Here is a 26124-nt window from a genome sequence, read left to right as displayed (position 1 = left end):
TCTCACATGTAATAATCCCTTGGATTACTTACACATATTTAGTAAGTACTCTACTTCTTTTTGCACTTCGTACTCCACCAACAATCTCAATACACATCATACACTTTTCCATGAAGGAAAAAATCTTTCCTTTATAGTTAGGAACTACTTTCCAAATACTCTATCTCTAAACTACTCTTTATAAATCTAGTACAACTTCCATAAATCTTTGACTTAGACACTACACACTTGACCCAGTCATCAGGACATTGTGTTGAACATGTTGGATACAATTCTCTAATTTTGTGTTGTCTTTGATGTCACATAAATGTCATATCAGTTGTTAGTTAGTGCTTACCAAGCTCACTTGGTTAGCAAGATAGTTTTCCTTATCTACAAAGTGTTCCTAAAGTTTATTCTATGAGGAAAGTGTCTACCTAGCTCACTCGGACATCGAAGGAAATAATGGCAAAAATTAGTGTTAACCAAGTTCACATGGTTAATGAAGGAAATTTGGACAAATTTAGTGCTAACTGAGTTCAATTAGTTACCAAAGGATTTTTTTCAAGCTCTTAGTGTTAACCGAGCTTCTTTTGGTTAACATAGAAAATTGTCTCAAAACTAGTGCTCACTAGGATTTTGTTGTTTTGGCATAAGAAGCTTAATTATTTTAAGTATTGGTTCTAGCAAACTATGGTAATGATTAGTGGTAATTCTAATTTTTATTGAGATGACTTGACAATCTAGATGATATAAATATAAGGTTAAGTTGTGATTTTCAAGTGTGTGCAAGTGTGTTGATTGAATCAAGAAGGAAAGAGTGAGAGCGAACTTGAAGGATAAGAAGATATCCTTGTGGAGCAAAAAAAAAATATTTGATCAAGAAGGATCAAATTTGAAGTAGAATAGAGATATTTATTTACCAATATAGTTGTATCATAATTAGGTCATTTCATTGTTACTCTCTACCCATTATAGGGGTGATCTAAAATCTCTTAGCAAAGTTGATTTAATAGCTAGCTTTAAATCCTCTAACAAGGTGACGATTCCATTGAATTGTTTTAAGACCTCTTGCAAGGCCACTCCTAATAGGGTGATTAAATCCTCTAACAAGGTCACACCTAATAGCGTGTTTTGTAACCTTTAACCAAGTTGGCTCCTAACAGAGCTCACTTAAGAAGAGTGAAAAACTATAACTAGTTACATTGGTGATTTTTCCCATATTGAGTTTCCACATTAAATCCAGTGTCTCATGTGTTCATGTTATTTCTCTTATGCTTGCAAGATTAATTATTTTTAGTCTCTTAAAATCTACTAAAAGTAATTTACACTTTACATTTACCGAGTTACAACATTTTTAGTGTGTTTACCAAGTAACATTAGCAATCAATTTTCTCAGTCTAAATTTTATTGTTGACATCTAAGGGATCTGTAATTTATTTTAGTGGTAACTAATTCACCCCCCCTCTCATTTATTCCCTCTATATTTCCAACAATTGGTATCAGAGTCTTTCATGCTTGTAGGAAAGGTCTCAAAGACCTAAGCTAAAGATCAAAATGTCTTACAAGAGAGAAATTCCAAAGCTAAATGGAGACAACTTTTAAGCATGGCAGGGACTTATGAGAGTTAATCTAGACACCATTAGTGATCCAAGCTTGAAATACCTCGATGAAGAATACAAAACTCCTATTGGTACATTATATTTTAGAGATCTTGCTAAGAAAAAGAACCATAACATCATGATGATTGATATTGCATTTGCTCTTAGCTATAATGAATTTGATGAGATCAAAGACTGCAAAACTACTTTTGATATGTGGAACAAGCTAAAGGATATCTATGGTGGTGATGAAAATGTAAGGAGAGCCAAAGCAGAAAGCCTTAGAGGACAATTTGATTAGATGAGAATGAGAGAAGATGAAAATGTTGACGAATATGCGGAAATAATCAAAGCTAGTGTCAGTGCAATTAAAGCTTTTGGAGAAGAAATCAAGGAAGAAACTATTGTAAGTAATGTTCTATGAACATTTCTTCCTATCTATGCAATTAGAGTATCTGCTATTTAAGAAAAGATATTTCATCCAAATCAAAAGTTAAGTTAGGATGCCTTGGTAGGAAGGTTGACAACTTTTGAGCTAGACAACTTTGACAATTATGTTCTAGCTTCTAAAAATGTTGAGTTTTCCTTTGAGGCCAAAGTTTCACTCAAAGAGAAAGGAAAGAAAATAAAGGACATTTAGTTAGAAATTGAAGAGGAAACTGAGGAAAGCTCAAATAGCGATCTTGAAGTTTTTGAAGCTTTACTTGCAAAGAAATATTCTACAGGTAGAGGAAAGTACAAAAGAAAAGTTTCTTTAATTTGCTTTTCATGTGAAGAACTTGGTCATATTGATACCGGGTGCCCAAAAAAAGAGATCAAGGATGAGAAGAAGAGTCACAAGTACAAAGGAAAAAAGTATTTCAAAAATCACAAATCATACAAGGAGAAAGGTAAGAAAACTTGATTTATGGCTAAAGATTCTGATAACAGTGAAGATGAGATAGGATACATTGTTATAAAAGATGAATCTAATGAAGAAGAAGATAAAATGGCACTTATCTCCCATGTTAGTAAAAAATATACATGGATCATAGATAGTAGATGTTCACATCATATGACTAGAGACAAAACAAAACTTGAACACTTTGAACACTATGATGGAGTTAGTATAAGGTTTGGAAACAATGAACCTTGTTGCATAAAAGGAAAAGGTTGAATCTCATTAACCAATGAACTTGTATGTGACAATGTCTTTTGGGTTGAAGGACTGAAGCATAATATGCTAAGTGAGGCACAACTAATTGACATTGGATTCAAGGTAGAATTCATGCATGGCAAGGCAAGACTGCTGGATGGAAAAGGGAATTTGATTGGATCATGCAAACAAAGTAGAGGTAACCTATTTTATCTTGATCTTGGTGATTGCTCATGTTTTATTGCTCAAATGGAGGAAAATTGGTTATGGCACAGAAGACTATGTCATGTAAAACTTGATAATATGGTCTACATAAGAAAATTCAAAAAAGTAAGAGGTATTCCTAGTTTGAAAAAACTAGATATTGGTTTATGTAAAAATTGTTAGATTGGCAAAATAGGAAAGACTAATTTTAAGAGAAAAAACTATCAATCTAAAGATATCTTGGAAAGTGTACATAATGACCTATGTGGACCCATTGGAATAGAAAGTTATAGTGGAGAAAAATTCTTTATGTTGATGACTATTCTATAATGATGACTGTTATGTATCTTAGAGAAAAGTCAGAAGCATTTGAGAAATTCAAATGGTATTTGACAAGAGTAGAGAAGGAAATAGGGAAAACATTAAAAATTATTAAGATTAGATAGAGGTGGTGAATTCATCTCCAATGAATTCAATAATTTTTGCATTGAAAAAGGAATCAAAAGGCAAGTATCAGACCTTGGTACTCCTGAGTAGAATGGAATAGATGAAAGAAGAAATAGATCCATTATGGATTGTGAAAGGACTCTAATGATTGAAAAGAATGTTACTATCAAATACTGGAAGCAAACCATCAGCACTATAGTCCATACTTTGAATCGAGTTTAGTTGAAGAAGGACTCACACAAAACTCCCTATGAATTATGGTATGGCAACAAACCTAATGTAAGTTACCTGAAAGTATTTGGCAGTAAATGTTATTTCTTGAAAGAGTCTAGAAAAGCAAATTTTGATGTAAAAGCTGATGAAGGTATATTCTTAGGATATTCTTACAGAAGTAAGGCATATAAATTTTTGAATTCATCTACTCACAAAATCATAGAAAGTATGCATGTGAGAATTGATGAGTTTGTGGAAAAGATTGAAGAAGAAAGAAAAAGGGAACCAAAAGACTACAGAAGATTTATCTGCTTCGAATCTAATACGTTACTAGACACATCTAACAATAAGGAGACTTCACCTCCCAAGTCTTCCTTAGCTACCAAGTTGCAAGAAGTTAAAAATGAGTCACAAGAACTCGAGTCACATTCTGAAGCTATCGAGTCAATGCCTACTAAGTCTGAATGACCCGAGCTAAAAGTTGATATTCAAAATAAAGATAGTTCAATTCATTCAAAAGGTAAAGAACTTGTATTGGCCAAGTATGTTAGAAGGCATCATGCACCTGATCAGATTATTGGAGATAAATTAGAGGGTACTATGACTAGAAGTAAGCTAAAAGGTACATGTTTACTTGCTGAATTTGAACCTAGAAGTGTTAACGATGAATTGGAAAATGAAAGTTGGATTGAGGCTATGAATGAAGAAATAGAAAAAATAGAGAAGAAAAAAACTTGGACCCTTGTTCCTAGGCCTAAAGATAAAAATGTGATTGGAACAAAATGGGTATTCAGAAATAAGTTGAATGAATATGGACAAGTATCAAGAAATAAAGCCAGATTAGTGTACAAAGGCTATTGTCAAGAAGAAGGAGTTGATTATGGTGAGACTTTTGTTCTTGTAGCAAGATTAGAAGGTGTTAGGACCTTACTTGCATATGTTACTCACAGAGGATTCAAATTATATTAGATGAATGTTAAATCTGCATTTCTCAATGGTATTCTTGATGAAGAAGTCTACATTGAACAACCATAAGGTTTTGTTAAACCAGACAAAAGGGACATGGTCTGCAAATTACACATAGCACTATATGGTCTAAAACAAGCTCCTAGAGCATGGAATGAAAGGTTACATGACTACCTTATACAGATTGGTTTTCAAATAACTAATGATAACAATAGTTTGTATATCAAGGAAGGACCAAATAACAAGATTGTATTGGCAGAGATATTTGTGGATGATACACTATTTACAGGAAATGGTGACCTATGCAAAGAATTCTCAGAACAAATGAACAAAGAGTTTGAAATGTCCATGTTTGGTGAGATAAAATTATTTTTTGGATTATAGATACAATATAACAAGAATGGTATCTACATTACTTAATCTAAGTATATCAAGGAGATACTCAAGAAGTTTGGAATGGAAGATTCAAAACCAGTTGGATCCCTCATGTGTACTGGACTAAAGCTTACAAAAGATGGTGACTCCAAAGAGGTAGATCAGACCTTATATAGATCAATGATTGGGAAATTACAGTATGTAGTTCATACAAGACCTAACATTGCCTTGGCAGTTGGAATAGTGGCAAGATTCTTGGCAAAAGCTAGAGAAAATAACATGATGGCAATAAAAAGAATCTTGAGATATTTGCAAGGCACTGAAGACTATGGTTTATGGTAAAAACTTGAAGGAAACTTAGACCTAAAGGTATTCACTGATGTTGATTGGGCAGGAAATCTTGATGACAGAAAAAGCACAAGTGGGGGAGCATTCTTTCTTGGTAAAAGGTTGGTATCTTGGACAAGCAAGAAGAAAAACTGCACATCCCAATCCACAACAGAAGTAGAATATGTTGTAGTAGTAGTGAATTGTTCTAACATTGTTTGGTTTAAACAATTGTTGGAAGGCATGAAGGTTGAGATCAAAGAACTAGTTGTTATGTATTATGATAACACCAATGCAATTAACATATCAAAGAACTCAGTGATGCATTTAAAAACTAAGGACATTGCTATAAAATATCATTTTGTTAGAGAATTGGTGTAGGACAAAGAAATTAGATTGGAATATGTTCATAAAAAAGAATAGATTGCAGACATATTCACCAAGCCATTACCTAAGGATGCATTCCTATATCTAAATGGCAAGTTATGGGTCATTCCCCTATTTGAAGCTCACTAAATAAAGTTTTGGTGATGTATCAATAGGAACCAAGTCGAAGATCAATCAGTCGATGCAGTATAGTCAAGAGAATATTGTATATGAATCAATACTCAAGGTACATTGATATTAATTTGGTATGTTTTGTCTTTGTCATGTATTTTCAAAGAGGGAGAAGATTACTATCATATCTTTCTAAAATTTGTTTATATCTTTCTAAGGGAGAAGTATACTATCATAGAAGTTATGAAATTCCTTCACAGAGGGAGATTACTACATGAAAGAAGAATTTTTTTGTGAAAAATCTAAGAGGCATAAAATTTCTATCAAAGAAAGCCTTGTTCTCAAATTTCATTGTGCTATGACATGTTGTGTTGCCATCAATGCCAAAGAGGTAGATTGTTGGATACAATTGTCTAATGGTGTATTGTCTTTGATGCCACACAAATGCCATATCAGTTGTCAATTAGTACTTACTGAGCTCATTTGGTCAACAAGATAGTTTTCCTTGTCTACCGAGCATTCCTAAAGTTTATTGTACAAAGAAAGTGTCTACCAAGCTCACTCGGAATCGAAGGAAATTATGGTAGAAATTAGTGTTAACCAAGTTCACATGGTTAACGACTGAAAGTTGGACAAAGTTAGTGCTATCTGAGTTCACTCAATTAAAAAAGAATTTTTGTAAGCTCTTAGTGTTAATCAAGCTTTTGTTAGTTAACACAAGAAATCATCTCAGAACCAATTTTTACTGAGCAGGGTTGGCTAATAAAGGATTTTGTTATTTTAGCATGAGAAACTTAATTATTTGAAGTATTGGTTCTAGCTAACTATGGTAATGATTAGTGGTCATTCTAATTTGTATTTACCTAACTTGACAATCTAGATGATATAAATATAAGATCAAGTTGTTATTTTCAAGTGTGTGCAACTGTGTTGATTGAATCAAGAAGGAAAGAGTGAGAGCAAACCTGAAGGATAAGAAAATATACTTGTGGAGCAAAAAAGTAATATTTGATCAAGAAGGATCAAATTTGAAGTAAAACAAAGATTTGTATTCAACAATTCAATTGCATCACAATCAGGTTATTTCATTGTTACTCTCTAACCATTGTAGCAACAATCTAAAATCTCTTAATAGAGTTGGTTTAATAGCCAGTTGTAAATCCTCTAACAAGGTGATAGTTACATTGAATTTTTTTAAGACCTCTTCCAAGGCCACTCCTAATAGGGTGATTAAATCCTCTAATAAGGTCACACCTAACCATGTGTTTTGTAACCTTTAACTAGGTTGGCTCCTAATAGGGCTCACCTTAGAAGAATGAAAAATTGTAACTAGTTACATTGGTATTTTTTCCCATATTAGGTTTCCACATTAAATCTAGTGTCTCATGTGTCCATGTTTTCAAAATAAAAAGCTACCAAAAGTAGGGGATCGACCCTTACAAGAAAAATGTTGGTAAACAGCACATTGCTAGCAATGTCTAACAGCAAGCAAAAAACTATCTAACACATCGAAGCTAGAGAGTCTTCAGCTAGAAACTTAATACAAAAATACTAGGAATAGCTAAACTAAAAAGTCTAGAAGATCTAATATTACTAGAGTTCAACCAGATAACTATTGGTAGAATAGGCCAACACCAAGTCTTAATTATAGTTGGATACCAACAAAACAAAAAATAGCAAATAAACATAAAAGTTTTGGATCCGAGGATCCCATTAAACTAAAGAACTTAAATTTCTTTTTTCTCCTTCCCCTTCGTAGCTAGCAGAATCTGAGACTAGTCATCAACAAGGAATTTGAAGAGTAGTTTATGGTCCTCCATATCCATTCCAGTATCCTCCTTTTCCTACACCAATAGCTAGACGGTAGTGGCCATGGTGTAGGTGACTTTGAGGTTAAATTTAGAGAAGGTAAAGAACCCTTCTGCTAAATTTTTAACCCTCTTTTCCAACTTGGCATAGTGCTCCACCTAATCCGCAATCACTTCCTTGGTTTCCATTTCCATCTTCCTTGTTTCTTCCTTGGTGTTTTGGACCTAAATTTTATCCTACAAAACCTTAGGGTTAGTAAAAACCTTACAATTTTCCTTGGCTGAGGATGAAATGGTTATGTGGGAGGTATCTATTTTACAACTTTTTTCACAGAAGGTTATGGGCTAGAGGGAAAAGCTTATAGACACATGTGTAACCTTTGTGGTATCAACATTACTAGCAGAAACCTAAGTCTATGCATTATCAACAGAATTATCTTCTAAGTTTATACTTCTTTCCACCTCCTCCTTACCTCCTTCTTCTTCCTCCTCCCTTTCTTCTTTATTATTTTCTGATTTTTCCTCCTCAACCTCCTCTACCCTGAATCTATTGGATTTTTTTTATGCCTTGCCTAGGATTGGTCAAGTCTTCCAGATCTCCTCCTTGCCTTACCTCCAACCTCCTCCTCTGAATCCTCTTCATCCACCTCTACGGGTTTTTCAACTTTTATTTTCTTATTACCCTTTTTCTCTACAATCGTATCAATTTTTTTCTTTTTCTTATTTTCTTTGCAAGGGGAGGGGCGGGTGGTGTGAATTTTTGTACCACTACTAGTGCTAGGGGGTGAATTATGATAGTGGCATTGATTGTCAACCACCACCTCCCTTGGGGAACGTAGGGCAAGGTGAAACTGGTAGAGGTAGAAAATTAGGCCTTGATGGATTATGGTATAGTTTTTCCCTTTACTTCTCTTTTCCCTAATATTTGTAACCAGATCCTCAAGAGAATGTAGAAGATAAAATGACATAGAAATGAAATCCCTATTTCTAAAATGATTTAACAAAGGGAAATGGTAGTAGTAACAGACACTAAACCTACACTCTAATGTAAAATATCTCATGAGAACCAATTATACATTGTCCCATGGGGTTAGCAGCTTGTCCATTTTAAACCCTCCTCTGTATCAAACTGACTCCTCATCTTATGCAAAGAAATTGTTCATGTTGGCTTCATTAGTAGTTTTAGTGACTTTTTTCCATTTCCCCCCCTCGCGGAAAGGCTAGTCACCATGGCAATCACTTCCTCAGTCACTTGGAAGGTGATATCATTGATGGTAACCTTTTTGTCATTCCACCCATTGAAAAATTGGAGGGCACAATTCTCATCATAACCTGCCATTGACTGCATGTAGGGCAAAAAACCCCCTTCTTTCATCAAAAACCATGTGGCCATTCTATCTTTGAAGTTCTCAATATTCATGTGCTCCAGCCTATTTAGGTCCTCAGCCATCTCAATTCCACCAATTTTTGCCTTTCCTTCTTCAGTAATGAGCATTTCAACTTCCTATTATGTGATATCTCTGCAACTACTATTTTCCTTAAGCCCTTTAACACTAAACCAAAAAAAATTCCAAATCCATGCTTGATAAGATTCAAAATCCCATGCAAATTTATTATGGGATTCATGATTACATAGCATCATAATATTCACACCCCAAAAATCTCTGATAGTCTAATAAATGGCATCCTTCGTACTTTCAAATGGGGTGTAATTTGAACTCCGTGATGTGCTTCCATAATTATGAAATGACATCCCTCTTAATTTGCATTCACTCCTTATTTTGTTTGTACAACTATGTCTCCTCATTCCCAATAGAGCTTTTTTAAATTTAGCAGACATCATCGCAAAATTGCCAACTTTGGTCCTAACTCTAAATTTAATAATCATCATTCAATAATATTCCCACCTCTTTCCTTGGTTATCAATGACATAATATCATCATTGAGATCAGCCATATCCCTCCAACACATGATTTCCATGGTTTTAAACCCCTCAGCAGTCACCGCATCTGCCACCTTATTCCCCTCCCTATAAATGTGTTGTAGGTGGACACTTTCATTCCTTCTAACATTTTCTTAATATTTATTATGATATTTTGAATATTCCATCCTAGTTGTGCGGCTCCCTTGACCATATCAATGATTAACTTGGAGTCCCCCTCAATTGTTATTTCCTTAATTTGTATTTCCCTAATTAGCTAAAGGCCCCACAATAATGGCATTGTTTCGGCCAGATTATTGATTGCATTTCCCACTTTCCTAGCATAGACCAACATCACATCACCATTCCTATCCCACAACACTCCTCCTACGGCTCCTATTCCTCCTCTAGTAGCACCATCAAAATTCAATTTAAAATGTGATAGGGTGAGTGGTCTCCATTTTTTTTTCTATCTCTTTATCATTTTTGAGTTATCAAAGAGGAAAAAATCCTCATGACAGCCCCATTTTTCAGCCATTAGTCCTTCTTGTCTACTTGGTTCCTCCTTTAGCATCTTACATCTAGCCACTCTTAAATTCTCCTTCAATAATTTCTCCATTATTCCAAATAACACCTCTACCAGTTTATTCTCCTTCCTAAATATTATATTATTTCTTTCTTTCCATATGTGCCAGCACACATATGGTGGAACCATCTTCCATAGCAAATTCAATCTAGGATGAGCAAAGGGATAGCTCCAATTCTCCACAAATTGTCCTAAATTATCATTCATAACCCAATTTAATCCAATTCTCTCCTAGACCCTACTCTAGATCTCAAAGGCAAAGTGGCATTCCAGAAATAAGTGAGTTATGGTTTCCTCCTTTTCCTTGTAGAGACAACAATGGTTAGTAATATAAAAACCTCTTTTTTTCAAATTGTCCAATGTTAAAATTTTTCCATGTTGAGCTATCCATGAAAAGAAATTAATTTTAGGAATTAGGTTACTAATCCAAACCTTACTCCACAATTTTAGGTAAGGATCCTTGCTAAATAAGTGTATGTAAGCCAATTTAATAGTGAAACTATCACTTGGAGTTAAATCCCAAGCCATGGTATCCTCCTGGAAAAGCATAGGGATTCTTTGTTCTCCAATCAAGTCTTCTAATTCCTTGAGAAGTTGAATTTCCTCTTGAGAGTAAGTTTCCTCCACTTCCTCCCCTAATCAATATAATCTCTAACTCTTCTTCCCACATCTTCTTTAAGCAACGTCATTAATCTTCTAAATTTGTTGAAGACCAGCGATTTCCCTCTCATCCACTTGTCTTCCCAGAATCTAATACTAAAACCATTTCCCGAAATCCACCTTGTCCCTTCCCTTAACAAACCTCTACTTCTGACTATATTCATCCAAATTTTAGACCCTCTTGGAAGGTCATTATTAAATAGATTCCAATTGAAAGGGGAATTTGACAAAAATTTAGCTTTCATAATTTTCCCCCAACCTATATTGTCTTCCCCTAATCTCCAACCAATCTTCATGAGTAGAGCCTTATTAAAGTCTCAAAGTCTTCTCACTCCTAGCCCCCCCTTGTTCTTTGGTTTGCACACCTCCTCCCACTTGACTAGATTTATTTTATTTTTCTCCTCTATCCCTGACCATAAGAAGTTCCTTTTTATCTTCTCAATCTTCTCCACCATGTTTTTGTTAATTTTGAAAAGGGGTAGGAAATAAATGGTGATACCCTGAAGAGTTTCTAAAAGTAACTATAGCTTTCTAGCATTGCTTAGTATCTTCCCTTTCCATCCTGCAAGTTTCCTCTAAATTCTCTCCACTATCATATTCCAGAATTCATTGGTCACTTCCTTAATGGTTAGTGGTAATCCCAGGTAAGTATTTGGGAGGCTGGTAGATTTACATTCCAAAATATTTCTTATCCTCCTTTGTAATGAGGCATTAGTGTGGAAGAAATAAATCTTACTCTTATGATAATTGACTTGCTAACCTAAGCTTTCTTCATAATTGTGTAGAATAGTCTTCCAAGCTTGAGCCTCTATAATTGAAGATTCTCCAAATAGGAATGTTTCATCAAAAATTTGTTGTAGGACTTCCATATCTGCTATAGTAGTCAGCTTAACCCCTTTAACACAACCAATGTTGACAAGTTTATAGAAAGACCTCCCTAGAACTTCAACAATCATAATGATGAGGTAGGGGGAGAGTGGATCACCTTGCCTTAGTCCTTTCTCCACCCCAAAGTTGCCCCAAGGAGAACCATTTACTAGGACATAGTATTAAATTGTGCCAACCATCACTTTGAGTAGGTTTATTACTTTGTTACTAAACCCCACTCTTTCAAGCACCTCAAAAAGGAAATCCCAATTAACCTTATCATAAACCTTGGAGATATCCAATTTGAATGCCATCCCTAATTTTTTGTTTTTCTCCATTGAGTGAATAACCTCATGTGTGGTTATAGCCAAGTCTAGAATCTGTCTTCCTAGAACAAATCCTTTCTATGGACTGCCAATTATTCTTTCCAAAAAAGGCTTAAATTTGTTCACCAATACTTTATCAAATATCTTATAAATAGTGTTACATAAACTGATGGGTCTAAAATTCAGAAATCACATTGGTGTGGGGATTTTAAGCACTAATGCAATAAAGGTCTTATTGATCCTTTTTAACATCTTACCTATTCTAAAAAAATCTCTAGTAGCCTAGACCAATTTCAGTTTAACAACCTCCCAAAAATGCTGAAAGAATGCAGGGGGGAACCCATCCAGCCCTAGAGCCTTATAGGCTTTAATAGAGAACACCATGCATTTCACCTCCTCCTCCATGATATTGCCAAGAATCTGGTTGTTCTCCTCCATTCCTAGAACTTATGGAATCATATTAATCAAACTTCTTCTGATCATCAGATTTGCATCCTTATTGTTCTTGACATAAGCCTTGCTAAAGTATTCCACCAAATGTTTTCCCATCTCATCTTGGTCCTTAAAGACCCTTCCCCCTTCCCCATCCAACCTAAAAATAGTATTTCTTCTTTTATGGTTAGAGGCTAACCTGTGACAGAAATTTGTGTTCTTATCTCCTTCTTTAAGCCATTGAATTTTGGATCCTTTTTTCAAAAAAAATTCCTCCCACAAGAGTATATCCTTCCACTTTTTTCTATACTTCTCCTCTTCCTAAGTTGTAGAGTCTAGGTTGATCCCTTTAGCAATCTCCCCTTGGATTTTATAAAGCTTTTCCTCCACATTACTCTTAGTTTTGAATAGGTCACCAAATGACTTCTTAGACCAACTCTTCACATTCCTCCTTATGTGGTCAAGTTTTTGGGTCAGTCTATACATCGCAGTACCATCAATGCTAATATTACACCAGTCTTGAACTTGCTCTTTGAATTCTAGGTGAGACTGCCACATAATTTCATATCTAAAAATTTTTGGCCCACTTTTCACACCATCCTCCCATAGGAAGATTATAGGGGAATCATTGGAAGTAGTTGTAGTCAGATTCTCAAGATGAGAGTTCCCCAATCTATTCCAGTTTCCTATCACTAGTAACCTATCCAATTTAACCTAAATAAGGTCCTTTCCCTTTTTTTTATTAGTCCAAGCAAATGTGTTCCCTCTCATTTCCACATCTATCAAATCCATTTTTCTCATAAAGTCATTAAGGTCTTGCAAGCTTTCTGGGCAGTCCCTGTTTCCACCTAATTTTTCCAAATGATACAGGGGGTTATTAAAGTCTCCCATATACATCATTTTTTTATCCTTCATAGTTTCAAAAATCCTAGCTAATTCATCATACATTTCCTTCCTTCCTAATTTTATATTAGAAGCATAGATGTTGATCACCCCCCAACAATGAGTGCTAGAATGGAAATCTATGAATATAAAATTTTAATCCTTCCAAACCTCAATTCCCCTCATGGAATTTGGGTTCCACATAGTAGCAATACCTCTCCAAGCACCATCAGCATCCCCATGAAGATACTCAGCACCTGACCAGATATGGCTAACTATTTTATCAAAACTAGCACTAGACATTTTAGTTTCTTATATCAAAACACAGTCAACTTTTTCCTGAAATATGCATTATTTCAGAGCATATTTTTTCTGTGGGTTATTTAACCCCCTAAAATTCCAAGAGAGGAATTTAATTTCTTACCTCTAGTAACTATCTCTATTGTAATTTTCTTCCCACTAGCCACATCCCTTGTTGCTTGCTTTGTCCTCGTTCCTCTGTTAGATGGTCTTCCAGCTATCCCATTGGCACCAGCATCTAGTTTATTCACCCCCTTCTCTTCTTTTTTTGAACCTCCTGTTGGTGTTTGAAAATGTTACCCATTTCCAATTACCCTAATGAGAACAAAGCACATCTAGGGGTAGCTAACTCCCATTTTCAACATGCCCATTTAGACACCAGGCCAACTATAAGGCTATACTCCTTCTGCACTTCAGGCTTTGGAAAACCTAGGTAGGTGAACCTATAGATTCCTTATATGGTACCAGTTGTTAAAGCATCCATTGAATCTATTATGAAGCAGATACCCTTATTTCTCCTGATAACTCATGAAGTAACATCAATCTATAGTAGCTAAATGCAGATCTAGGAACCTCATAAGCAGAGTGAGGGCATTCTATTATAGCTCTTCAACATAAAAGGGGAAAAGCATTTGATTATTGATGTTGATCTCAACAAAACCTTAAATATGCAGCAGTATAACAGGTGATCCTATAAATGATCAGTGCCTTATCTATTGGGCAATTCACACAAAAACCTAACACAAATCCCTAAAAATCACTGACATATGCCATACATCAAGACTTCCTGATCTATCTATCCACTTTGTGAATTAGACATCTACATCCTTCTGAACCTCATACTCGACTTATCCCTTCATGAAATCTACAATCCTATGATGAAGAATCAAGAATTTACATAATTCTTTGAGTCATAATCAAAATAAATCAACATATATAACCAATAGGTTACAACTGAGTTTCATATTCTCTGTTTACAAAACACAAAAGATCACAAACAACATGAATAGTAGACAAGATATCAGAATGAAGATTGACTTGCTTCTGCCTTATCATTCATTTCTTTGAAACAAATTACAATAGGATGCATGGAATTTAAATGCAAAGCTACCTAACAGATCATACTATCTGTATTCTTATTTCTTACTATTCATTACATGAGAAATTTGTTGAAGAATGAAGGTGGAATTATAGTTCTGGATCCAAATAAATGGTCTCATAGAATGACTAAAACTTTCCTACCAACAATGGTCTCCCAGTAACAAAACACTGGAACCTCCATAATGGAAAAAAGAAAGAATAATATAGGATGAAGATGAATTCTCAGATTGAACCTAAAATTGACATGTGTCCCCTTAGAATTTCATCTCTTGCAACTAAAAAGACTCTCTCTAACCTCTTTCTTCCATCTGATTTGATTTTTTGTTTCATCATTAATTTATAACAAACTTGCAAAATATTTGAAATCTTCATGAAATGCTGAAGGAATCAAACTTTAACTAATTTGAAATTACTTCAACTTGACCCCAACTACATTTTTATTGTCTTTTAACAATACCCATGTCATCATTATGCTAGGAATCAATTTTGAACTTCCATACCTGAATACGGTTACAGAAAAGGAACCTGATAGAAAACCTCATACTACTCAAACAGACGGATTCTTGTGTAGAAACTAACCTCGAAATCAAAAAATTCAGACTTCACAATTCAGGCGATATATGATAAGGCATACTTTTCCTTCCAAAAATGCCCAGAATCTCGGTTTGAAAAAACACTCCTCTAGTAAGGGACTCAGGGCTGACTGCAACTTTGATTTTAAATTTTAGAAAATTTAAAATTCCCTAAGGTTCAAACTTCATATTAAAACCCCTTTTAAATTTAAAATGAATCTGAACGGGCATCCATTTTGCATAAAACATTTTAAGAGTCATTTTTTAATTGCCTTCACAACTTCCCTACCCTTTGAATTTGAGGTCAAACCTTTGTTGACTAGATGACACGTGTCACTTTCCGATTTGCTCCTTCAATGTACAGTTATTGCCCAATCACTCATGCCATGTCATCATTGCTACCTCGCTATATTAACTTCCTTGCAACTCTTCCATGGCAAGTTAACAACAGCCATTGGATCGGCCACATGGCGCAATCTGGTGTGCTCTGAGTTTTGGTGTCATGTCATCGCGGGTGCAGCTTCGATTAAAATTTTGCATTATTCACCTCTAGCTGACATCATCCACCACGGGCTAGGACCTGCGCACTCAAGCCTTGCCTTCAAAAGGCTCACGCTTCAATTCATTTTCTATATTGAAATGAAAAGTATTTAAACAATTAAGTTAGACTAATCCCAACGAATGTGGGATATTTGCATTTCAACATCTTTTGGCTCTATTTCTCCTACTGTTTCACCTGTGATCTCTCTGGCTTTCATGGTAGATTTTTCTTCTAACACTCTTTGAACTCCCTTTTACAGTGTGTGAGCCGTGGGACTTTATTTTCAAGACATGAGGCTTCTTCTTGTTGACTAGTGTTAAAGCCATCTCCTTATTATTGGACGACTTTTCTTTGACTGCATGTGGCATCCATTTAAGTTGCCTATCTTCTTGCTCATGGATATCTTGTTACTATTAGATGATTTGAATGCATGAATGACTCCTCCTCATTCACTTGACTTTTTCCTTTTGCTTAAAATGGATTTCTCTCCTCCTGTGAGATGGCCATTAGACCCCTAGTACACATTTTCTTACTTGTTGTTTGAAGGTGTGAAATGCTCCTTTAAGTATGAGTCAACTTCTCAGACATGGGCGACCCATGTCCCTACTGTCGTGAGCTTTCACTGGTTTGCATCCTCCTTTTACTAACGCTGGCAACTTTTTCATCAGCGCAGGAAAACAACTCTTTTGTTTTTCTTGCTCTATTCTGTGTTGATTGTTCCTCTTAAAGCTCATGGGCTGTCTTTGCCTTCACGTGAGGTATCCTCCTGATCTCTGGTCTTCAGCTTGTGTGTTCTATTCTCTTCGATTGTTGGCAGGTTTCCTTGAGTGGCACTTCCATTTTAGTGCAAGGTGCCTGCCATGAATTTGCTTTGTATGGTGAGATTTCCTTCTTTTGAACATGTCTGCATGAATTTTTATGTGACAGGGTGTCTCCTCTTTACTCTGCAATGGGCCATATAGTATGCTCCTTTTCATGCCTGGCATAATGTCTTACTTGCGTTGGTGTCCTTTCTAGGTGTGAAAAATTCCTTTCCTATTCCCAACACGTGGGATGCCTCATAACGTGTTTGATTGTTGCCTACGTGGATCTCTGCCAATAACCGGGCACAATTTCTCCAGCCACCACATTTTCCAACTTTTGATTTAACCCATGAGGCACTCAGTCCGTAGCCATCCTTACTCTGTATAAAACCATACCCTTCTTCGTGGCACTTCCTGTGAGATTTGCAGTTTCTTGTTCAGGCAATGAGTCTTTTATGCCATCAAAGGTTGTCTCTATTGCTACATAGATATTCCTCTCTTAACAGCTGCAACCTTCACTCTTCCTTAATGTTTTAACGACTGTGGCTTCATCTTATGAGTGGCATCTTCTTTCAAGACTACAAGTTTGGCTTTTAATACTAGTCTTCATGTGCATTGGATTCTTCATATAAAACATCCCCGTGCCACAGACAATACCATTGCAGAAAAAGGAGAAGATAGTAAAGCAGACTGAGGGTGCATCCAGGAGTGCAAAGCTCACCAAAATGAAATTTGAACATTTGTGCAATTTGAACATCATTTGTGCAATTTGAACATCATTTTTGACGCTTCCTGTGAATATAATTATAGGAGTCTAACACCATGTTTGCATAGATAACTTCAAACCCAAATCGAAGTAAGAGGATAAAAATTTATCTACAGGTGTTGATAAAGAAGCATTGTTTGCAAGTGAAGAGAAAACATTCTATGCATTTATTCCTTAGCCACCATTCAGTGCCCAAATACAGATATGCATGTCAAGAGATAATAACAAGATCCCTACGCTCTTCAAAATTCATAAGCTTATCCGATGGAACTAGCTAGGCCCAAAGTGGGTTTGATTAAAAAAAAATGTTTCCAAACAATTGATCTAGTGAAGTGATCCAGTGACCTTCTTGAACTGACTATAAACCAAATTGATCATTGAATCAACACTATAAATTCATTCTAACTGTTCTCTGCAAAGTGTAATTTTCTGATGGCAAGGCCTATAAGCTGGTCTTAAAAACTAATTCAAACACCTAGTCGGGCTCTAGAACTCTGGATATAACATCTCTCTAACACGTACAATAAGCATGCCAGATCCCATCACATGATGACATCGGGGTCAAAATATATCAACCCCCAAAGTTGCCAACTTAAATTCACCTGCAAATAAACATGTAAAAAAGCTAGAAATTGAATTTGGAAATGGCCTAAAAAATTGAGCAAACAGGCACTTGGGGAAACGAAAACTTGGATACTGATTCTATGTCATGAGGTGAATATGAATATGTGATTTGGGTTCATGACGAATCACAGGGTGCAAATGGTGATTGTCTAAAGTTGGCTACCTGGATTTGCAAGACATAGGGCATCAGTGAAATATCAATTTTTATGAATGGAATGACCTTGGAAAAGCGTGAAGACGGATTCGTCAAGGTTTATAAACTGACACACTTAGAGTATTTTTAGAGGAAAATACAGAGGTATAATCCATTCAATCTCACCAATCATGGATCACAAGTTATAACGTCTCGAACAGGGGTCCTGATAAATCTACAAATGCTGACACTAGTATAACTTTAGAAATTGCGTTTGGAATCACATTTGAAAACTGATCAAACGGATTTTTCATAAGCTAAAACTTGAAACATAGCAAGTCTCCAACATCTACAATGCAACACAAAAGAAATTTTAGCATTTGGATCAACTGGTTGAAAGTTATTACAAGTCAAACAGGGCTTCCCAGAAATGTGTGGAATTTGCAAAATGTGTGAAAATAGTGAATGGCCAACTTTGACGAATTCAAAACCTAGTCAAACGAACTCGAAACAATTCAAAATCTGAAACCTAGGTTCTGGGATGTGGACTCTAGATAATTCCAAAATGGAAAATCATGAAACATTTCTGGGTGGAAGATATTTAGATGCAAACACAGCCTCCTGTCACTGTTTGACACTCAGGTAAAATTGCAGATTTGACACTAGCTCAAAACAGGACTTCGCCAAATGACTCAGAGACTCAATTTAACTTCACGAAATGCTTAGGCATGCTGAATGCAAGGTGCTAGAAAAATTGAATACCATTTATGCATTAACTCAATAGCAGGGTACATAGGCTTCACAAAGCATTTATAGGCCTAATTTTCTCAAATTTTGAGATGTGACTAAAAAAATGAAACATGCCAATTTAAGTCCCAATAGTGGCTCTGTCTGGGGATGCATGCCCCTTGCGGGCATGGCAAGGATTTAGGTATCTGGGAGAAGCATACCACATGCTTGATAGCAAAACTTTCCCTCTTGAACAACTTTATTGAAAACAGGAATCTACTCTAACTATGTACAAGCGATAGCCCCGAACCATCAAAAAGTTTCAGAACTCCTTACCTCTTTCATAAACTTGATTCTCATTTACATCTCCCTGAGGTAAACTGAAATTCTCATTATCATTTGTTTCACCCATCATATCAACACTTTCAATTACTTCGTTAGGCAAAACAAAACTGCTATCATCATCTTCATAGTGCATATGAAAATCAGACAAACTTTCTACACCTTGCCCACTATGAAAACATGGATCAACGTGATCATGACAACTGATATCAAACTGAAACTGATCACTACTGACTAAATCATAGATTCTTCCAACTGGAAACACAAAGTGCTCATATTCAACTTCATTCAACAAGTTACATGGAGCATATTGTAACTCACCTTGTGCCTCTGTAAATGAAAAGTATGTGAAATCTGATTGTTTCCTACTTGCAACCATGTTACTCATCAAATCAAATTTATCCTTTGCTGAAACCTCTTCACATTCAAACAACTGATTAGTCACCAAAATTGAAAACTCATTCTCAAAGTACTCATCCAAACTATGTTGATCACTATCATCTTCTTCATCAAACTGAAAGTCAGAATACACCTTGAACTTATCTTCACAAGACTTATCATTGCATGAAGAAAATCTATAATCGGATTGACAACACTCACTATTTTCCACTTCACCATGTGAAACATCAAAACAATGTTCAACAAGATCAACATAAAAAGAATCTAAAATAGTATTAAACTTCCCTTCATTAACATTCTCTACATCCAAAAAATTGTCATGTGCAAAGACATTTGAGGAACTATCACCTACACCTCCAAAGTCTAACAAAGATTGTTCGGATTCTACCTCTTTTTCCACATTAAACTTTGGGGAATTGATTTGACTGAATGAGAAAGTATTATGAGAGAACATATGAAGATCCTTAGAGATACTTACGTGCTTTTCAAACTTAGGAGCCAACAATTTTGAGATTTTACTGCAGCTCAAGAAGATTACCTCACAAATCTTCTCTTGGCTGTGATTGTCATATGGACAATATGAAGAACTTACAATAGTAGGATCCTTAGTGTAACAATCTGGAAAATCAAAATTATTACAACATTCTTTCTTATCATGGCAATCATTGGATCTACTGTTGTTACATCTTTCTTCAACTTCATATGTACTATAACTTAATTTGTCTTCTCTTTTATATCCATCTTTTTCATGCTAACCACTATTACCTAACTCAGTAACATTTGAATCCACCTCTTCACATTTGGCAGACATATTATCTTGCTCTACAAATTCATTGTATTCATTACTACCCTAACTTTCAGCACACTCACTATCATTAGAAGACATAACATAAAATCCATAATCATCATTTTCCATCTCCTCAATGAATTTTTCAATTTGCAAAATGATTTGTAATCTTATAGGTGTTGGCCAATTGACTGAATCAGGTACTAGAACATCAAGGAAAACACTAGGCAGTGAAGATTCCTCAGGTCTACAATGAAAAGGCATCTTACTGATTACTGACGTAAGCCTTAAATAACATTGTTCGACACTTAGACCTTGAGTACTGCCTACTTCAGTTCTTATAATATTGAAAATCTTTTTGTAAATCAGTCTATTCAACATAGCAATGTTATTATTCATGATTTCCAAACTGTCAGAATTTGGTAAACTAATCTTAGATCTGAGATTTGACTCCATTATAGAACGATATTTCTACCTCTTTATCCTAGTGCTAAAAACCACTGAATAGAGGCAACCCTTTTTAATGTTTGACTTCCATGAAAAGAAAACATGAAAACCAAAATACCTCAAGTGTTGATGCAAACTTTGATCTGCTGATTTGGCAAAGGTGCAGGACTGAAAATCCTTTGCACCACTGATCAAGACTTTGTAGAGCCACCACCTCTTTGCAAGAGGAATATAACAATCGTTGTTGTGATCTACTTTTATATTTCAATTTTTTATAACAACAGATTTCAAACAGCACTACAAAACTTATCAAGAATTTAAAACTTCTTTTCCAAGATCTATAAACAGTCTCAGATCTGCCCATACAACTGAAAATCCTTCAAAATTTTGCAATGAAATCAATTAGGAACAACTAGTACAGAGATTTGAGAGTCACCACTCACACTTTGTGAGAAATAAAACATAATTTGTCACTTGAAAAATTTGAACCAGACTTTCAATGTAGGAAAAACTTGTAGATCACTGACATCTTGAAAAGAAAATATACTTTATAAATGAATTCTTGACTCTGAAACTTTCTCAATAGTATTTGCAAAAACTGAACTGATTGAAGATAGACCTATGATAGTCATAGAACACAATTTTCATCCAATTTCAACATACTGCTGATAATGAATAAAGCTTAACTGGGGAACATGAAACTTTAGCAAGGAAAAGGAACACATCTTGCTCTAGATTTTCTATATCAAATTTGTTTCATGGCAGAGATTTTGGTTCTTTCTATATGCAACTCCACAGTAGAGTCACCATTTTGTTCATTTTTGAAAATGTTACCCATTTCCAATTACCCTAATGAGAACAAAGCACATCTAGGGGTAGCTAACTCCCATTTTCAACATGCCCATTCAGACACCAGGCCAACTATAAGGCTATACTCCTTCTACACTTCAGGCTCTGCAAAACCTAGGCTGGTGAACCTATAGATTCCTTATATGGTACCAGTTGTTAAAGCATACACTGAATCTATTATGAAGCAGATAAAACCCTTATTTCTCCTGATAACTCATGAAGTAACATCAATCTACAGTAGCTAAATGCAGATCTAGGAACCTCATAAGCGGAGTGAGGGCATTCTATTATAGCTCTTTAACATGAAAGGGGAAAAGTGTTTGATTATTGATGTTGATCTCAGCAAAACCTCAAATATGCAGCAGTATAACAGGTGATCCTATAAATGATCAGTGCCTTATCTATTGGGCAATTTACACAAAAACCTAACACACATCCCTAAAAATCACTGACATATGCCATACATCAAGACTTCCTAATCTATCTATCCACTTTATGAATTAGACATCTACATCCTTTTGAACCTCATACTCAACTTATCCCTTCATGAAATCTGCAATCCTATGATGAAGAATCAAGCATTTACATAACTTTTTGAGTCATAAGCAAAATAAATCAACATATATAACCAATAGGTTACAACTGAGTTTCATATTCTTTGTTTACAAAACACAAAAGATCACAAACAACATGAATAGGAGACAAGATATCAGAATGAAGATTGACTTGCATCTGCCTTATCATTCATTTCTTTGAAACAAATTACAATAGGATGCATGGAATTTAAATGCAAAGCTACCTAACAGATCAGACTATCTGTATTCTTATTTCTTGCTGTTCATTAGATTAGAAATTTGCTGAAGAATGAAGGTGGAATTACAGTTCGGGATCCAAAGAAATGGTCTCACAAAATGACTGCAACTTTCCTACCAACAATGGTCTCCCAGTAACAAAAAATTGGAACCTCTATAATGGAAAAAAAAAGAATAATATAGGATGAAGATGAATTCCTGGATTGAACCTACAATTGACATGTGTCCCCTTAGAATTTCATCTCTTGCAACTGAAAAGACTCTCTCTAACCTCTTTCTTCCATCTGATTTGATTTTCTGTTTCATCATTAATTTGTAACAAACTTGAAAAATATTTGAAATCTTCATGAAATGCTGAAGGAATATAACTTTAACTAATTTGAAATTACTTCAATTCGAATCCAACTACATTTTTATTGTCTTTTAACCATACCCATGTCATCACTATGCTAGGAATCAATTTTGAACTTCCATACCTGAATACGGTTGCAGAAAAGGATCCTGATAGAAAACTTCATATTGCTCGAACAAATGGATTCCTGTACAGAAACTAACCTCAAAATCAAAAAATTCAAACTTCCACAATTCCGACGGTATATGATAAGGCATACTTTTCCTTCCAGAAACGCCCAGAATCTCGATTTGAAAAAACACTCCTCTAGTAAGGGACTCAGGGCTGACTGCAACTTTGATTTTAAATTTCAGAAAATTTAAAATTCCCTAAGGTTCAAACTTCATATTAAAACCCCTTTTAAATTTAAAATGAATCTGCATGGACATCCATTTTGCATAAAACATTTTAAGAGTCATTTTTTAATTGCCTTCACAGCTTCCCTACCCTTTGAATCTGAGGTCAAAACTTTGTTGACCAGATGACACGTGTCACTTTTTGATTCGCTCCTTCAATGCATAGTCATTGCCCAGTCACTCATGCCACATCATCATCACTACCTCACTATATTAACTTCCTTGCAACTCTTCCATGGCGAGTTAACGACAGCCATTGGATCGGCCACATGGCGCAATCTGGTGCGCTCTAAGTTTTGGTGCCATGTCATCGCAGGCGCAACTTTGATTAAAAATTTGTATTATTTGCTTCTAGTTGACATCATCCACCACTGGCTGAGACCCGCATACTCAAGCCTTGTCTTCAAAAGGCTCACACTTCAATTCATTTTCTATATTGAAATGAAAAGTATTTAAACCATTAAGTTAGACTAATCCCAACGAATGTGGGATATTTGCACTTCAACATCTTTTGGCTCTGTTTCTCCTATTGTTTCACCTGTGATCTCTCTAGCTTTCACGGCATATTTTTCTTCTAACACTGTTTGAACTCCCTTTTACAGTGCGTGAGCTATGGGACTTTATGTTCAAGACGTGACGCTTCTTCTTTTTTACTAGCATTAAAGCCATCTCCTTATTATTGGACGGCTTTTCTTTGACTGTGTGTGGCATCCATTTGAGTTACCTATCTTCTTGAGTTACTTTGAATGTGTGAATGACTCCTCCTCATTCACTTGACTTTTTCCTTTTTCTTAAAATGGATTTCTCTCCTCCTGTGAGATGGCCATTAGACCCCTGGTACACATTTTCTTCCTTGTTGTTTGAAGGCATGAAATGCTCCTTTAAGTATGAGTCAAATTCTCAGACATGGGCGACCCATGTGCCTGGTGCTGTGAGCTTTCACTGGTTTGCATCCTCCTTTTACTAACGCTGGCAACTTTTCCATCAGCACAGGAAAACAACTCTTTTGTTTTTCTTGCTCTGTTCTATGTTGACTATTCCTCTTAAAGCTCGTGGGCTATCTTTGCCTTCACGTGGGGTATCCTCCTGATCTCTGGTCTTTAGCTTGCATGCTCTATTCTCTTCGATTATTGGCAGGTTTCCTTGAGTGGCACTTCCATTTTAGCGCAAGGTGCTCTATTTTTTGTCTTGCCTGCCATGAATTTGCTTTGTATGGTGAGATTTCCTTCTTTTGAACATGCCTGCATGAATTTTTACGTGACAAGGTGTCTCCTCTTCACTCTGCAATGGGCCATATAGTCTGCTCCTTTTCATGCCTGGCACAGCGTCTTACTTGCGTTGGTGTCCTTTCCAGGCATGAAAAATTCCTTTCCTATTCCCAACACGTGGGATGCTGTAGTGCCTGCCCCTAGTTCACATTCTATTATCATTGTCAAATTCTTTTAAGCTAATTTTATGCATTGATTAGTTTTAGAGATACTAGATTTACATTATTATGATATTATTTCATGACTTTGATTACAAATGCATCGGTTATTATTGCTTAGTTGATTTCATTCATGTGTTGTTAATGGTATTTTGATGATCCTAGTTAGTAAATGTGGTTTCTTTCATAAAAATGTTAATATGATGTCTTTAATGATGATTATGTTGTATTGATAGAGATGCATTATTATATGTACACATTTGATCTTAGATTTGTGATTATTATACTTACCCCATACTTGCATGTGTATGGTGTGTGTGTTTATTTTATTTTTCTGTCTGACGTGTTTGATGTGGTTAAGGGAGGGAGTCGTAGTCACCTGCTAGTCGGGATCTACACGATGAACCACTCCCTGCCATTGTCTGTTTAGTTTAGATATATTATATACATGTACATGCTCATCTTTTATGCAGGATGTAGGTACCAGGCATCGACTTCCCTGAATTGCCAGGATGAGCGCGCCCTATTACAAATACTCAAATGGTGAGAATGGGAAGATAATGATCAGGTCCAATCCTAGCCATAAGCCTATAATACTTGTCCTGCAAGGAGGACTCGTAACAGACTGTCTACCCTTTTTAAAACCCGTGAGTATTTTTGTGTGTATGTTGTTTTGTGAGTGTTTGATGTATTTTCTATTAATTAAGTATAATTAATAGATTAAATTAATAATTTAATTTAATGGAAAATTATTATGATATTATGAATATTTAATTATATTTAATTAATTGAGAAATTAATTAAATATAAAGAATTAAATTGAAGATAAAAGTTTTAAGATTAAATTTAGAACGTAATAATATTTATTAATTTAATAATAATATATTTAGAGTTCATTTTTAAATAAATGCTAAATATTATTGTTATTTAAGTTAATAAATATTTATCAAATTAAAACATTCAAAAATATATTAAAAAGGAAAAAAAGATATTAATTTATGGAAAAGATTTAAGTTTGCATGAATGAGTTTTAAATATAAGAGATTAATTTAAAAGATAAAAACATGTGAACTTCAATAAAAGTATTTTAATAAAGTACGCATGAGATTAAAATTATAAATTAACTTTAAAAGCAAAGTCAAAGTGGAAAGTTAAATAAAGTAATTTAACAATTCACTTAAAGTGCATGAAGGATTAATAAAAGAATATCTTAATTAAAAAGAAAATTAATTGTGCATGAATGAATTAATTAAATAAGAGAGAATTAAATATTGGAGATAAAAGTTAAAGTTTAAATTTAGAACGTGATTATATTTATTTAATTTAATAATAATATATTTAGAGTGCATTTTAAAATAAATGCTAAATATTATTGTTATTTAAGTTAATAAATATTTTATCAATTAAGTTTCTAAAAATGAAATTAAAAGTGAAAAGATATTTAATTATCATAAAGATTATAGTTCGCATGAATTATGCATGAGTTAGAAATAAAATTAATTAAAAAAAAAAAATGTGA

This window comes from Cupressus sempervirens, chromosome 4, assembly GCF_028749045.1.
Source record: "Cupressus sempervirens isolate cs-2001-9-10 chromosome 4, ASM2874904v1, whole genome shotgun sequence".
Lineage (NCBI taxonomy): Eukaryota > Viridiplantae > Streptophyta > Pinopsida > Cupressales > Cupressaceae > Cupressus > Cupressus sempervirens.
This window is presented reverse-complemented; position numbering follows the sequence as displayed.